This window comes from Phyllobates terribilis, unplaced genomic scaffold (genome assembly GCF_046119375.1).
Source record: "Phyllobates terribilis strain yellow unplaced genomic scaffold, ASM4611937v1 Scaffold_1__5_contigs__length_1240528914, whole genome shotgun sequence".
In the NCBI taxonomy this organism is placed as follows: domain Eukaryota; kingdom Metazoa; phylum Chordata; class Amphibia; order Anura; family Dendrobatidae; genus Phyllobates; species Phyllobates terribilis.
The window spans coordinates 45,820,239-45,837,729 of record NW_027362761.1 but is presented as its reverse complement, the minus strand read 5'-3'; the positions used below and the strand labels follow the sequence as shown (position 1 = coordinate 45,837,729).

General features: G+C 43.6%; 1 long non-coding RNA gene across 2 annotated transcripts in view; it reads left to right on the top strand.

Moving 5' to 3' along the window:
- Positions 1-14,032, top strand: part of LOC141165808 (uncharacterized) — a 110,433-nt gene extending 96,401 nt beyond the window's left edge. Inside the window, exons 2-3 of one of the 2 annotated variants that reach the window (XR_012251207.1) lie at positions 12,124-12,223; positions 12,915-14,032. This is a non-coding gene — a long non-coding RNA (uncharacterized lncRNA). The remainder of the gene's footprint in view (positions 1-12,123; positions 12,224-12,914) is intronic. The other variant, XR_012251208.1, reaches the window with a different exon arrangement.
- Positions 14,033-17,491: the final 3,459 nt, after the last annotated feature.

Here is a 17,491-nt window from a genome sequence, read left to right as displayed (position 1 = left end):
CCGTTCAGGTTCTTACGGTTCATAAAAATCTGATATATCTTGATGCTGCCAAGCGCCTGAATGCCCGTCAGGCTTGGTGGGCACTGTTTTTCTCGCGGTTTAATTTCTCTGTTACTTACATCCCTGGTACTAAGAATGTTAAGGCGGATGCCTTGTCTCGCAGTTTTTCTCCCATAGTCGGTGCTGAGAAAGAGGAGAACATTTTACAAGAAGGTGTTGTGATAGCTGCTTTGGACTCCGTTTTGGAAGATGAGATTCTTAAAGCACAGGAGAATGCCCCATCTAACACTCCTCATGGGAGGTTGTTTGTGCCTGGGACCTTTAGGAGAGATTTGTTTGTTGAGTGTCACGAATCTCGGTTGGCAGGTCATCCCGGAATCTCTGAGACCAAAAGACTGGTGGGTCGCAGTTTTTGGTGGCCTGGATGGCAGAAGGAAGTCATTAAGTGGGTGCGTCAATGTACTATATGTGCTAGATCTAAGTCCTCACATACTCCTGCTGCGGGGTTGCTTTGTCCTTTGGAGGTTCCCAGTGCTCCTTGGACACATTTGGCTATGGACTTTATAACTGACCTTCCCCCCTCTGAGGGTTTTACTGTCATCTGGGTGGTCGTGGACCGTTTTAGCAAGATGTGTCACTTGGTTCCCTTCGTCAAACTGCCCTGCGCTAAAACTCTCGCTAAGGCCTTTGTCAAGGAAATTGTCAGACTTCATGGCGTTCCTACTGACATTGTTTCTGATAGGGGTCCTCAGTTCGTGGCTCGTTTTTGGCGTGCCTTTTGTGACAGGTTGGGAGTTCATTTGTCGTTCTCGTCCGGATATCATCCTGAATCTAATGGCCAGACAGAAAGGAAAAACCAGGATGTTGAGCAGTTCTTGCGTTGTTTTGTGGCAGACAATCAAGAGGGGTGGTCTGAGTTTCTGCCACTTGCTGAATTTGCTCTGAACAATCATACATCTTCTTCTGCTGGTTGTTCGCCTTTTTTTTGTTGTTCTGGGAGACATCCGTCGTTTGGGTCGTTCTCCAAGTTGGGATCTGCCGTGCCTGAGGAGGAGAATTTTTCCGGTGATTTGGAGAGAGTTTGGACGGATGTGCGTGGTAATCTTCAGGAGGCCAACAGAAAATCTAAAGACTACTTTGATAGGAAACGACAGGAGGTTTTGTTCGCTGTTGGTGACATGGTTTGGTTGTCCTCTAGGAATCTGCGGTTGAGGATTCCTTCTAAGAAATTGGGTCCCAAGTTTGTAGGGCCCTTTAAGGTGCCTCAGGTTGTCAACCAATCTGCTGTTAGGTTGGAGGTTCCTACCTCCTGGAGAATTAATCCGGTATTTCATGTCTCTCTGTTAAAAAAAGCTGTTGTGTCGGATGGTGACGCCTCTGCCTCTGTTCCTCCGGTGGTGGAGGACGGGGAATATGAAATTTCTCGCATCCTTAACTCTAGACGGTATAGAGGTAGTTTTCAGTATCTTGTGGCCTGGAAAGGTTTCGGACCCGAGGATAACTCTTGGGTGAGGTCAGATGATGTTTCCGCGTCCAGACTTATCAGAGCGTTTCACAGGAGATTTCCTGATAAGCCTGGTCCTAGGGGATCCGGAGGATCCTCTTAGAAGGGGGGGTACTGTTAGAACCTTGCTCTTAGGTTTTTTCCTTTGCTGGTCACATGACCTTGTTGGCCTATTTAATCCTGCTCCGCCCTTCTGGCTTTGCTGGACTTCATTGTATAACTACTTTCTAGCTAGCCTGTGCTCTGTATCTAACTCTGTTAGTTTGCTTGGTCTACGGACCTCTTTGTTCTATTTATTTTGTTTGTTTGTCTGTCTGCTACTATTTCTGTTAGGAGGTGTCCCATTTTCCTCCCAGTCCTTAGTACTTGTAGGGATTCCTTCCCCACATCTATAGGTCTCCGTACAGACTAGCTTAGGACTTTAGCAGGTCTGATCGCAGGATCAGGTTCCCTGTTACATCGTAGGGATAAAGCTGAGTTCTATCGTAGGGACAGATCTGCGCTTTTTCCTTAGCTCTGGTAGCAGAACATAACAGTAACAAATTGTACAGTTCATTTTCTCCTATTGCCCCTTTTGAAAATTGAAAACTTGGGGCCAAAGTAGCATTTTAGTGGAAAAAATTGTCTTTTTTCATTGACTCAGCCCAATTTTATACAGTGATGTTTAACTCCTGAGGGTTAAAAATGCTCACTACACCCCTAGATGAATTCCTCTAGAGGTATAGTTTCCAAAATGGTGTCAATTGTGGGGTCTCTGCTGTTTTGGCATGTCAAGGGCTCTTTAAATGTAACATGGCATCCACAATCTATTCCAGCCAAAATTGTGCTCCAGAATTCAATTAACACTCTTTCCCTTTTGAACCCTGCTGTGTGCCCAAACAATAGTTTTACACCACACATGAGATATCGGTGTACTCAAGACAAATTGCACAACAAATTGAACAGTCCATTTTATCCTGTTACCCTTGTGAAAATCAAAAATTTGGGGCTAAAGCAAAATTTTTGTGGGAAAAATGTATTTTTTCATTTTCACAGCTCAAAGTTATAAAATTCTGTGACACACCTATGGGTTTAAGGTGCTCACTATACGTCTCGATAAATTCCTTGACGTGTATAGTTTCCAAAATGTGGTCACTTGGAGGGGTTGCCACTGTTTAGGCACCTCAGGGTCTCTGCAAATGCGACATGGTTTCTGTTATCTATTCCAGCCAATTTTGCGCTCCAAAAGTTAAATGGAACCAAATGGCGCTCCTTCCCTTTTGTGCCCTGCCTTGTACCCAAACAGTAGTTTCCTCCACATGTGTGGTATCGGCATTCTCAAGAAAAAATTGCACAACAAAACACAAAATTTGGGGCTAAATGAACATTTAAAAATTAAAATGTAATTTTTTTCCTTCCACGTTGCTTTAATTCCTGTGAAGCACCTAAAGGGTTAATAAACTTCTTGAATTTGGTTTTGAGCACTTTAATTGGTGCAATTTTTAAAATGATGTCACTTTGGGTATTTTCTGTCACATAGACCCCTAAAGTCACTTCAAAAGTGAGGTGGTCCCTAAAAAATTCTAAATTCCTAAATTTTGTTAGAAAAATGAGAACTCGCTGATAAACTTTTAACTCATAACTTCCTAATTTAGAAAAAATATGTTTAAAAAATTATGCTGATGTAAAGTAGAGATATGTGAAATGTTATTTAGAAATTATTTTGTATGGCATGAATAACTCCTTTAGGCATATAAAAATGTAGTAAATTAAGAAGTTTTCGAAATTTGTCAAAATTCCGATATTTTCACAAATGATGCAAAAAAATATGACTAAATTTACCACTAACAAAGTACAATGTGTCTAGAAAAAACAGTCTCAGAATCACTGGGATATGTTGAAGTGTTCCAGAGTTATTACCACATAAAGTGACACTGGTCAAAAATTGTAAAACTTGGCCGGGTCAGGAAGGTGAAAACAAGCTTTGTGGTGAAGGGGTTAAAGAAAATGTGAAATAATACATCTTGGCCCAACCACAGGCAGCATCATACAGTGGATCACTCATTCCAAACATATACAATACAGACCAAAAGTTTGGACACACCTTCTCATTTAAAGATTTTTCTGTATTTTCATGACTATTAAAATTGTACATCAAATGGCATCAAAACTATGAATTAACACATGTGGAATTATATACTTAACAAAAAAGTGTGAAACAACTGAAAATATGTCTTATATTCTAGGTTCTTCAAAGTAGCCACCTTTTGCTTTGATGACTGCTTTGCACACTCTTGGCATTTTCTTGATGAGCTTTAAGAGGTAGTCACCGGAAATGGTCTTCCAACAATCTTGAAGGAGTTCCCAGAGATGCTAAGCACTTGTTGGCCCTTTTGCATTCACTCTGTGGTCCAGCTCACCCCAAACCATCTCAATTGCGTTCAGGTCTGGTGACTGTGGAGACCAGGTCATCTGGCGTAGCACCCCATCACTCTCCTTCTTGGCCAAATAGCCCTTACACAGCCTGGAGATGTGTTTGGGGTCATTGTCCTGTTGAAAAATAAATGATGGTCCAACTAAACGCAAACTGGATGGAATAGCATGCCGCTGCAAGATGCTGTGGTAGCCATGCCGGTTCAGTGTGCCTTCAATTTTGAATAAATCCCCAACAGTGTCACCAGCAAAGCACCCCCACACCATCACACCTCCTCCTCCATGCTTCACGGTGGGAACCAGGCATGTAGAGTCCATCCGTTCACCTTTTCTGCATCGCACAAAGACACAGTGGTTCTTACCAAAGATCTCAAATTTGGGCTCATCAGACCAAAGCACAGATTTGCACTGGTCTAATGTCCATTCCTTGTGTTCTTTAGCCCAAACAAGTCTCTTCTGCTTGTTGCCTGTCCTTAGCAGTGGTTTCCTAGCAGCTATTTTACCATGAAGGCCTGCTGCACAAAGTCTCCTCTTAACAGTTGTTGAAGAGAAGTGTCTGCTGCTAGAACTCTGTGTGGCATTGACCTGGTCTCTTATCTGAGCTGCTGTTAACCTGCGATTTCTGAGGCTGGTGATTCGGATAAACTTATCCTCAGAAGCAGAGGTGACTTTTGGTCTTCCTTTCCTCGGGCGGTCCTCATGTGAGCCAGTTTCTTTGTAGCGCTTGATGTTTTTTGCAACTGCACTTGGGGACACTTTCAAAGTTTTCCCAATTTTTCGGACTGACTGACCTTCATTTCTTAAAGTAATGATGGCCACTCGTTTTTCTTTACTTAGCTGCTTTTTTCTTGCCATAATACAAATTCTAACAGTCTATTCAGTAGGACTGTCAGCTGTGTATCCACCTTACTTCTGCACAACACAACTGATGATCCCAACCCCATTTATAAGGCAAGAAATCCCACTTATTAAACCTGACAGGGCACACCTGTGAAGTGAAAACCATTTCCGGTGACTACCTCTTGAATAGAGATGAGCGGTGTTCGACTAGAACTGTTCGCCAATCTCAAATTCGAGCTGTTTTGGGCGGTGTTCGAGTTGTTCGACGAACCCGAACGATTTGCAAAAAATTCGGCTGTTCGAGGTTATGTTCGATAACTATTCGTGCACCAAAAGCGTGTCCTGCATGTCTGGCGCTATTTAGAGCACCAATCATGCAGGGATTGTCTGCCACTCACTGTAATGCCACAGCCATGGTGGTTGTGGCATTACACTGATTGCCCAAATCGATGGGAACAGTGCCAACAGTGAAACATGAAAAGCCGGCAATTCATCAGCGGCATACACGGGTACCCGACAATTTAGAACCGAAAGAATAGAGCTTCACACATAGATTAGATAGATAGAAACATGTCAGTCACATATATATGAAGTACAGTGACAATGTTGCTTACTGTACTTGTCATTTAGTGTAAAGGATTTATCAAAAAAAATAATAGTGTTTTCATGCACCGTCTCTTTAAAAAAGCCGACCGGCAATTCAGCAGCGGTACCCGACAATTTGGAATAGAAAGAATAGAGAATCACACATAGATTAGATAGATATAAACATGTCAGCCACATATATACGAAGTACAGTGAAAGTGCTGCTTACTGTACTTGTCATTTAGCGTAAAGGATTTATCAAAAAAAATAATAGTGTTTTCAGGCACCGTCTCTTTAAAAAAGCCGGCCGGCAATTCAGCAGCGGTACCCGACAATTTAGAATAGAAGGAATAGAGAATCACACATAGATTAGATAGATAGAAACATGTCAGTCACATATATAAGAAGTGCAGTGACAGTGTTGATTACTGTACTTGTCATTTAGTGTAAAGGATTTATTTAAAAAAATAATAGTGTTTTCATGCACTGTCTCTTTAAAAAAGCCGGCCGGCAATTCAGCAGCGGTACCCGACAATTTATAACAGACAGAATAGAGCATCATACATAGATTAGATAGATAGAAACATGTCAGTCACATATATATGAAGTACAGTGATAGTGTTGCTTACTGTACTTGTCATTTAGCGTAAAGGATTTATCAAAAAAAATAATAGTGTTTTCATGCACCGTCTCTTTAAAAAAGCCGGCCGGCAATTCAGCAGCGGTACCTGACAATTTATAACAGACAGAATAGAGCTTCACACATAGATTAGATAGATAGAAACATGTCAGTCACATATATATGAAGTACAGTGATAGTGTTGGTTACTGTACTTGTCATTTAGTATTAAAATAAAGGATTTATTATTAAAAAAAATTGGCGTGGGGTTCCCCTTAATTTTAGGCTCTAGCGGAGGTTAAGCAGACGGCTGGGGCAGATGTTTGAAGCCTGGGAAGGGGGTAATACCCACGGAGCTTCCCAGGCTACTAATATCAGCCCCCAGCTGAATACATAGCCTTTACTAGCTATTAAAATGGGGGACCCCCCAAAAAAAATGACGTGGGGTCCCCCCTAATTTAATAGCTAGCAAAGGCTAGGCAGACAGCTGGGGGCTGATATTAATAGCCCAGGAAGGGAGCCATGAATATTGGCCCCCTCCCAGGCTAGAAACACCAGCCGTCAGCCGCCCCAGAAATGGCGCATTCATAGGATGCGCCAATTCTGGCACTTAGCCTCGCTCTTCCACGCTGCCCTGGTGCGGTGGCAGGGTGTAATAGGGTTGGGGTTGATGTCAGCTTATAATGCCAGCTGACATCAAGCCCAGGTTAGTAATGGAGAGGCGTCTATAAGACACCCCCATTACTAACCCCATAGTCAAAGTTAAAAAGAACACAAACACCCAGAATAAAGTCCTTTAATTGAAATAAAGACACAATCCTTTATTGTTCTAAATTAAACCATACTTACCGTCACGCCCATTCCAGCTGAAGCCAACGATCTCCTGCAATAAAAGAAAAATAATAAAGCAACCTCATCCTTACCTTTCCATGGTTCCCACGACAGCTTCAGCTCTGCTACATCGAGATGACAGGCTGGACCGCAGCAGAACGCTGCCATCCAGCCTCTCATCCCGCAGACACTGAGAAGCGCAGGCTTGCTTGCGCTGCTCAGCGTCTCTCTGTGACGACATCCAGATGAGCCGAGTTCATGTCCAATGAACTCGGCTCACCTCATGCACGTCACTGACAGCGTGGGAAAATTCTCAAGCTGAAGCGCTGATTGCAGGAGAATTCTCCCACGCTGTCAGTGACGTGCATAAGGTGAGCTCATGTCCAATGAACTCAGCTCACCTCCTGCACGTCACTGACAGCGTGGGAGAATTCTCCTGCACTCAGCGCTTCAGCGTGAGAATTCTCCCGCTGAAGCGCTGAGTGCAGGAGAATTTTCCCACGCTGTCAGTGACGTGCATGAGGTGAGCCGAGTTCATTGGACATTAACTCGGCTCATCTGGATGCCCTCACAGAGAGACACTGTGGAGCGCAAGCAAGCCTGCGCTTCTCAGTGTCTGCGGGATGACAGGCTGGATGGCAGCGTTCTGCTGCGGTCCAGCCTGTCATCTCGATGTAGCAGAGCTGAAGCTGTCATGGGAACCATGGAAAGGTAAGGATGATGTTGCTTTATTATTTTTCTTTTATTTCAGGAGATCGTTGGCTTCAGCTGGAATGGGCGTGATGGTAAGTATGGTTTAATTTAGAACAATAAAGAATTGTGTGTTTATTTCAATTAAAGGACTTTTTTCTGGGTGTTGTGTTTTTTTTAAATACTTTACTAGAAATTCATGGTGGTCATGTCTAATATTGGCGTGACCCCATGAATTTCGGGCTTAGGGCCAGCTGATAATGCCAAGCTGGCCCTAACCCCTTTATTACCCAGTGAGCCACCGCATCAGGGCCCTGGATGAGTTGGGTACAGCGCCGGAAGATGGCGCTTCTATGAACGCGCCATTTTCCGGGGTGGCTGCGGACTGCAATTTGCAGCGGGGGTGGCCCAGAAAGCTTGGGCCTCCCTGCGCTGCGGATTCCAGCCCCCAGCTGCCTAGTTGTACCTGGCTGGACACAAAAACAGGGCGAAGCCCCACGTCAATTTTTTTTAAATTATTTCATGAAATAATTAAGAAAAAAAGGGCTTCCCTATATTGTTGTGTCCGGCCAGGTACAAATAGGCAGCTGGTTGTTGGGGGCAGCCCGTTCCTGCCTGCTGTACCTGGCTGGACACAAATATAGTGCGAAGCCCCACGTCAATTTTTTTAAAATTATTTCATGAATTTCCTGAAATAATTTAAAAAAATTGAAGTGGGGCTTCGCACTATATTTGTGTCCAGCCAGGTACAGCAGGCAGGAACGGGCTGCCCCCATCCACCAGCTGCCTATTTGTACCTGGCCGGACACAACAATATAGGGAAGCCCTTTTTTTCTTAATTATTTCATGAATTTCATGAAATAATTAAAAAAAAAGTACGTGGGGCTTCGCCCTATTTTTGTGTCCAGCCAGGTACAACTAGGCAGCTGGGGGCTGGAATCTGCAGCGCAGGGAGGCCCAAGCTTTCTGGGCCCCCCCCCGCTACAAATTGCAGTCCGCAGCCACCCCGGAAAATGGCGCGTTCATAGAAGCGCCATCTTCTGGCGCTGTACCCAACTCATCCAGGGCCCTGGTGCGGTGGCTCACTGGGTAATAAAGGGGTTAGGGCCAGCTTGGTATTATCAGCTGGCCCCAAGCCCAAAATTCATGGGGTCACGCCAGTATTAGACATGACCGCCATGAATTTCTAGTAAAGTATTTAAAAAAAACACAACACCCAGAATAAAGTCCTTTAATTGAAATAAAGACACAATTCTTTATTGTTCTAAATTAAACCATACTTACCATCACACCCATTCCAGCTGAAGCCAACGATCTCCTGCAATAAAAGAAAAATAATAAACCAACCTCATCCTTACCTTTCCATGGTTCCCACGACAGCTTCAGCTCTGCTACATCGAGATGACTGGCTGGACCGCAGCAGAACGCTGCCATCCAGTCTGTCATCCCGCAGACACTGAGAAGCGCAGGCATGCTTGCGCTCCTCACTGTCTCGCTGTGACGGCATCCAGATGAGCCGAGGTCATGTCCAATGAACTCGGCTCACCTCATGCACGTCACTGACAGCGTGGGAAAATTCTCACGCTGAAGTGCTGAGTGCAGGAGAATTCTCCCACGCTGTCAGTGATGTGCATGAGGTGAGCTCATGTCCAATGAACTCAGCTCACCTCCTGCACGTCACTGACAGCGTGGGAAAATTCTCCTGCAATCAGCGCTTCAGCGTGAGAATTTTCCCACGCTGTCAGTGACGTGCATGAGGTGAGCCGAGTTCATTGGACATGAACTCGGCTCATCTGGATGTCGTCACAGAGGGACGCTGAGCAGCGCAAGCAAGCCTGCGCTTCTCAGTGTCTGCGGGATGACAGGCTGGATGGCAGCGTTCTGCTGCGGTCCAGCCTGTCATCTCGATGTAGCAGAGCTGAAGCTGTCGTGGGAACCATGGAAAGGTAAGGATGAGGTTGCTTTATTATTTTTCTTTTATTGCAGGAGATCGTTGGCTTCAGCTGGAATGGGCGTGATGGTAAGTATGGTTTAATTTAGAACAATAAAGGATTGTGTCTTTATTTCAATTAAAGGACTTTATTCTGGGTGTTTGTGTTTTTTTTAACTTTGACTATGGGGTTAGTAATGGGGGTGTCTTATAGACGCCTCTCCATTACTAACCTGGGCTTGATGTCAGCTGGCATTATAAGCTGACATCAACCCCAACCCTATTACCCCCTGCCACCGCACCAGGGCAGCGTGGAAGAGCGAGGCTAAGTGCCAGAATTGGCGCATCCTATGAATGCGCCATTTCTGGGGCGGCTGACGGCTGGTGTTTCTAGCCTGGGAGGGGGCCAATATTCATGGCTCCCTTCCTGGGCTATTAATATCAGCCCCCAGCTGTCTGCCTAGCCTTTGCTAGCTATTAAATTAGGGGGGACCCCACGTCATTTTTTTTGGGGGGTCCCCCATTTTAATAGCTAGTAAAGGCTATGTATTCAGCTGGGGGCTGATATTAGTAGCCTGGGAAGCTCCGTGGGTATTACCCCCTTCCCAGGCTTCAAACATCTGCCCCAGCCGTCTGCTTAACCTCCGCTAGAGCCTAAAATTAAGGGGAACCCCACGCCAATTTTTTTAATAATAAATCCTTTATTTTAATACTAAATGACAAGTACAGTAACCAACACTATCACTGTACTTCATATATATGTGACTGACATGTTTCTATCTATCTAATCTATGTGTGATGCTCTATCTTTCTGTTCTAAATTGTCGGGTACCGCTGCTGAATTGCCGGCCGGCTTTTTTAAAGAGACAGTGCATGAAAACACTATTATTTTTTTAAATAAATCCTTTACACTAAATGACAAGTACAGTAAGCAACACTATCACTGTACTTATTATATATGTGACTGACATGTTTCTATCTATCTAATCTATGTGTGAAGCTCTATTCTTTCTGTTCTAAATTGTCGGGTACAGATGCTGAATTGCCGGCCGGCTTTTTTAAAGAGACGGTGCATGAAAACACTATTATTTTTTTTGATAAATCCTTTACACTAAATGACAAGTGCAGTAACCAACACTGTCACTGTGCTTCTTATATGTGTGACTGACATGTTTCTATCTATCTAATCTATGTGTGATGCTCTATTCCATCTTGTCTAAATTGTCGGGTACCGGTGTATGCCGCTGTTGAATTTGCCGGCCGGCTTTTTTAAAGAGAGTGTCTTCTGAGCAGTTTGTCAGCTTTTGGACACCTTTGCAGGTGTTTTCTATGTGTTTCTATGTGTTTTTGTTTGCCTGCCATTGGTTTTAACGGTGTTCGACGGTGTTCTAAGGTGTTCGACGAACAGTTCGACGAACAGTTCCTCGAACATCCCGGTGTTCGACGAACCGAACCGAACCCGAACACTACGGGGGTGGCTCAACACTACTCTTGAAGCTCATCAAGAAAATGCCAAGAATGTGCAAAGCAGTCATCAAAGCAAATGGTGGCTACTTTGAAGAACCTAGAATATAAGACATATTTTCAGTTGTTTCACACTTTTTTGCTAAGTATATAATTCCACGTGTTAATTCATAGTTTTGATGCCTTCAGTGTGAATGTACAATTTTCATAGTCAAGAAAATACAGAAAAATCTTTAAATGAGAAGGTGTGTCCAAACTTTTGGTCTGTACTGTATGTTGCACTGTTAAATGATGCTGCTTCTTAAAGTAAAAAGTATTTAAGGTGTGGGATGAGGTAACTAGTCATGGAGGTTGTCCCAGCTGGATTATTCCCAACCGCTGACCTACACTGACAGACCTCTCCCTATACTCACATAGAGAGAGACATGATAGCCATTGTGAACAGCTGTCGATAAGTGTGGCGCCCCTGAGGGTTCAGTCGCCACAGGGGTACTGCACCTCAGATTAAGGTGTGGTATCTCCTCTTCCAGGTAAGGATGGAGCATCACTCAGGACCCCACTTGACACTCAACACTACACCACTCCTGTCCTGTAGGGGGCCTAATTGCACCAGGGTGCTGCCCCGGCCCGGGATAGAGGAGATGGGGGGAACCAAAGATAGGGGGAACCTAGTAGTGGGTGAGGGTGGAGGACACACTTACAGGAAGCACTTATTAATTCATATATAATCTACGGCCATCTTAAGTTCAAGGTCTTTGATTCTGTCAGGGTCCAGCAAGAGTCTGTAGCTGGCTGAAGATTCGCGGTCCTCGTACTCTGGCCTTGAGACGAGGAGCGGGTCAGAGTTAACCACTGTCTCTACCCGGTCAGGGTCCTGTTCTAAGAAGGCTAAGGAGGGGAGCAGAGGAGATAGGCTCCACAGGCAAAAGGATCCCAGGGGGATACGGATGGAGCGGAGTCGCCACCTGTACCCTTCACTCTGGCTTAGCCAGAGGGATTCCTGCTGCAAAAGGGGTAACCAACCCCCAATATCTGGTTTTGTCACTTCACGTCTCAGTCAGAAAAGCCCGGAGGCTTAGTAGATCCCAGGGGGATACAGACGGAGCGTAGTCGCCACCTGTATCTCTTAAACTGCGTTTACCCAGCGGGATCCAGCCTTACACCACATTCATTCCACACACAGTCAGGAGAAGGCTCAGTGGGAGAACTTACCAAGGAGAGGAACACTCACTAGCGGTGTCTCGACAGGTGCTCCTGATCTACCTGGGAAGTGCTGAATCTCCTACCCGGTGGCCGCAGTACGCCGTGTGTAGCAGAGAGAAGCTTTGCGGCTGAAAGTTCATCTAAAGTGAGTAAAGACCCGGATGACTTCATCCACCGCCTCCACTTGTTTATTCCTGCGCGGCACTGCACCCATCATCTCTCCATTCAGCTCATCTAACACTGCCCTGAGGCCTACTCCGCCTGTGGGGAGTAGTACCAACCGTGCTGCCAGAACACCAGCCTCAGAGGACTGTTGCAGCGCTGGTGGCCTTCACCAGAAACCACAGGTGGCGTAGTCGAACAACCACTCATCCAAAAAAGCCCATTATTTTTATGTGACAGCCCTGGGCATGGACCGGGTCACGGCCACGACGACACCCCGCACCACCGCCCTACATTGGCCCGGCACCGAGTACCCTACCGCTCAGGGAGGGCGAGTCATAAGTCAGGGAGGACATACTGTACTTCTGTGAACAGTTAAACTTTTTTTGCTGTGAAATGTAGCAAGTTTTTAGGTTCAAACATGAGCCAATTTATGATTCATGCTGCCATTGGTTGTGGGAGCATGCTTCAATTGACAAGTTTCCTTTAAACATATGTCTCTATTTGCCAGACAATATGTTGTTTGTGAGTTGTGAACATTATGTGGTTTGCCTCCTCCATTGTGGTTTATCTTATTTTTATCATTTGAATAACTTTTTAATTGAGCGCACCTTAAAATCCAAAGGCTGATACTTTTGTATCTCTATTCCTACTTACATAATTTATTATTGTAGGACTGGAGACAACTTTGAAGACAAACTAGAAATTGAGGGAGAAGTTGTTGGGTCATCCTCAGCCAACATCATTGGGACACAGGTGGTAACAATTAAGAGTGTGAATGTCCAAGAAGAAGATTGACAACTGTTGCACCTCAAAAACATCCACTCCCCAGCAGCAATCTAGATCAAGACATGGCAGAAGTCAAAGTTGAAAGAGGAGGATGGCGGACCTCAGTGTGGCACAAGAGATGGACACAATTATTTCCAACATATCAAACTAGGGTATGAGGATGATAAGTTTTATAAATCCCTCTCCCCTTTAGGCTATGTGCCCACGATGCAGAAATGAAGCAGAAAATTTCTGCAGCATTTCTGCATGGTCTTGGCAGTCCAAAACGCTTACGGATTTTACACACGTTTTTGCAGCGTTTTTGCAGCGTTTTTACATGCGGATTTGACTTGCGTTTTTCAAATGCATTGGGACCTCAAATCCGCATGCGGAAACGCACAAATAATGGACATGCTGCGGGTTTTTCCGTAAGGAAAATCCGCTGAGGAAAAATCTGCAGCATGGGCACAGAACATGCAGATTTTCATTGGGGATCATGGGGCACGGATTACCAAACGTTTTTAAAGCGTTTCTGCTGCGCAAATTCCGCATCAAAAACGCTTGAGAAACGCATAGTGGGCACACAGCCTTACTTGGGAAAATACCAAACAATCTCCATCTAAGATTGAAGAGCAAGAGATGGAGCAGCCTCTCGCATTTCTATGCTATGCTAATCAGACCTAAAGTCCTTGCTTACAGTCATCAACACCACCCCAAAAGCCTTGACCAGAAGTCTATGAATGTGGGTAATATCAGCCACAACGGCCAGATGCTCCACAAAAGCTATTTCAGTTTACAGACATGTAATCCTCAAACATACACCTTCAATCCACCTTGTCAGCCCATCATATCATAATGTCAACCTCAATTTTCCCATGGAGAAAGTGCTCAATATTTCACATGGGAAATATTTTAAATCCTAAAAATGCTGTTCTTTTTACTGTTTGCTAATGTTATAATGTTTGTATTCCATTTGTCTGTAAAAATGTGTGAATAACTCTGAACACATTAAATCTATTTTGCACTTGCCAAATTGTGTATATGGTTTTCAATTTTATTTATTTATTTTTATGGAAACCATTAAGCTGTCATTTTGAAATTGATATACTTTTATTTACATTTAATTGTTATTGTACAATAAAAAACACTTAAAGAAAATAATTTGCTTTTGTGTCTAGATACTCTGAGAGCCATAAGCTTTACAATTTTCCATCAGCTTTGCTGTATGATGACAAGCTGAAGTTTTCATTGGTACTTTTTTATCACTTTTTATTACACTGTTTGGGAGGCAACATGGCGGGAAAAAAAATCAGAAATTTTTTGTGAGGCGACATGATGAAAAACAGCATTTAAGGCATAGTTTTTCATAATTTTTTTAACAGCATTCACCATTCCAAATAAATATTAATATAGTTTTATAGAATGCATCATGCAAACACAGTGAGACCGAATGTGTGTCATTTTTGTAAAGGTTTGAGTTCACATACAAACCATGTTTTTACAGTGAATGCAGCCTCTGCCCCCTGATGACGCTTCGTTTGAGTATTTCAGCATGCACTTGGATTCTCAAACGAAGCATCATCTCATAGGAAATAGGCAAAATATACCGTATAATAGCAATTAGAATGTGTAGTTTGGGAACGTTAAGGAATTTTTAATACAAGTATATTAGAAAATAGCTTTGATTATGGCATAAAATAGATAGGGATTTAAAATGAAATATAGCTGGACTTCGGACCAACCCTTCCCAACATGCGCCGTACATGTACTGCTCTGTGGGAGTTGCGTTCCCGCGAAGAGCAGTACATGTACGGCGCAATGATCAGGCAGGCTCACTCTGAGCGCCGCCACGATCACATGCAGGAGTCAGCTCTGTGTTATAGCTGACACCTTGCAGCACTGTCCACGATCATTTAACCCCTGTGATGCCGCTGTAGTGACAGCGACATCGCAGAGAGAGTGGGCCCCCTCTGTGATCCCATCAGCACAACGCGATCACGTTGATGGTCTCCATGGTGACCCCCGGTCCCAAGATGGCCGTGGGGTCCTTCAGGGTCCTGCAGGAAGGTGTCAGAGAGCAGGAGCTAAGACACTTCTTCCTGCCTGTCAGACGTTGCTCTGATGCTCTGCAGTGCAGATGCATTGCAGAGCATCAGATCAGCGATCTGACAGTTTGAAGCTGATGTCCCACCCTGGGACAATGTAAAAAAGTAGTAAAACATTTAATAAAAATTATAAAAATATTTTAAAAAAATCACAAAATAAAGAAAAAAAAAAGAAAAAATATTAATCCAATAAATATATTTATCTGTGTAAAAAAACAAACAAACAATAAAAGTACACATATTTGGTATCGCCGCGTCCGTAACGACCCGACCTATAAAACTATCCCACTAGTTAATCCCTTCAGTGAACACCGTAAAAAAACAAGGCAAAAAAACGATGCTTTATCATCATACCGCTAAACGAAAAGTGGAATAAAACGCGATCAAAAAGACGCCTGTAAATAAATATGGTACCACTGAAAACGTCATCTTGTCCCGCAAAAAACAAGCCACCATACAGCTCTGTCAGCAGAAAAATAAATAAGTTACAGTTCTCAGAATAAAGAGATGCCAAAATAATTATTTTTTCTATAAAATAATTTTTATTGTGTAAAAACGCCAAAAATTAAAAAAAATCTAAATGTGATATCGCTGTAATCGCACCGACCCGCAGAATAAATCTGCCTTATCAATTTTACCACACGCGGAATGGCATAAAAAAATCCCTAAAAAACAATTCCTGAATTGCTGGATTTTGTTTATTCTGCCTCCCAAAAAACGGAATAGAAAGTGATCAAAAAATGTCACAAATGGAACCAATAAATACGTCATCTCGTCCCGCAAAAAACAAGCCCTTACATGACTCTTTTGGCCAAAATCTAGAAAAATTATAGCTCTCAAAATATGGCGATGCAAAAACTTGTTTTTACAATAAAAAGCGTCTTTTAGTGTGTGACAGCTGTCAATCATAAAAACCCGATATAAATCTGGTATCTCTGTAATCGCACCGACCTGAAAAATAAAGTCGTTTAATCACTTATACCGCACAATGAAAGGCGTAAAAAATATATAAAACCAATTCTTCACATGCTGTTGATTTATTCATTCTGCCTCCCAAAGATTGCAGTAAGGCTCGGCTCACATTTATCAAGCGATCTGCACTGAGCGCTTACAACGGGGTTTCCATGTAAATATATGATTCAGACGGAACCCCCGGCAGAAGATTCCCTGTAATGAGGCAGATGGAGGCACTGCGGACGCCGTAGGACCTGCGATCCTATGGTGTCCGTCTTTTTATTAAGCGTGCATAAAAGTGCCGTTGGCCACAGTTCTGTGCACTTTTGAAAAGAAGGACGACACTGAACAGAGGCCAGACGGAGTCCAGACTAACTCTACTGCCTCATTATAGTGAATGGATCCCTTGGGGATTTCATCTAAATCACATCACTCTGAGATTTAGATGGAAACCCTGATGTAAGTGCTCAGCGTAGAGTGCAGGAATATGTGATCCAAAATGTTATGTAAAATGTTCCCAGTAAAAGCTTCAACTCCATTCACAAAAAAGCCCCCACTCAGGTCCGTAACCTGTTAACAATAATATAGCGGCTTTCACATTACTGATAGCACAAAGGCTCTGGAAAAACTAAATGGCTCCTCGCCCTCCAAAAGAAATCCAGAGAATTCTGCGCTCCCAAATCCAAATGTCCCCCTCCATTCTGCGCTCCAGTGTGTGTTGAAACCGCAGTTAACATCCACATGTTTGGCATTCCTGTAGCAATGAGAGCCTGCCTAATTTATGGGTGCATGTCTACAGAAGAATGAGCTGGGCATAATGTACTGGTCACTACAACATACTGGTCAATACAACGTACTGGTCACTACAACGGCAGATTGCAATCTTCACTTAGCAACATCCACTGTGCTTGTTTCTAGAAAACACCCATGGAGTCAAAATCATCACTACACCTGTAGATAAATTCACAAAGGGGTATTATTTCCAAAATGGGGTCACTTGAGGGGAATTCTGCTCTTCTAGCACATAGGGTCTCGGTATATGGAATCTGCAAACTATTCTAGGAAAATCTGTGCTCCAGGAGAGAAAAAGCGATCGGTCCCTCCCGAGTAAAGCTGTGTGGCTAGGCAGTACTGTACAGCCACACATGGGGTATTTCTACATTCAGCAGAAATTGTGGGACAAATTTTGGTGCCATTTTTACCCATTTCCCAGTGTGAAAATGTAAAATCTGGGGCTAAAACAAAATTTTCGTGGTAAAAATGTAATTATATTTTCTTCACTGCCCAATGGTATGAAATTATGTGAAACACCTGTGGTGTCAATATGATCACTGCACCCCTAGATGAATTCATTGAGAGGTGTAGTTTGTAAAATGAGGTCACTTATGGAGGGGTTCAGCTGATCTGGCACCTCACCTCAGGGG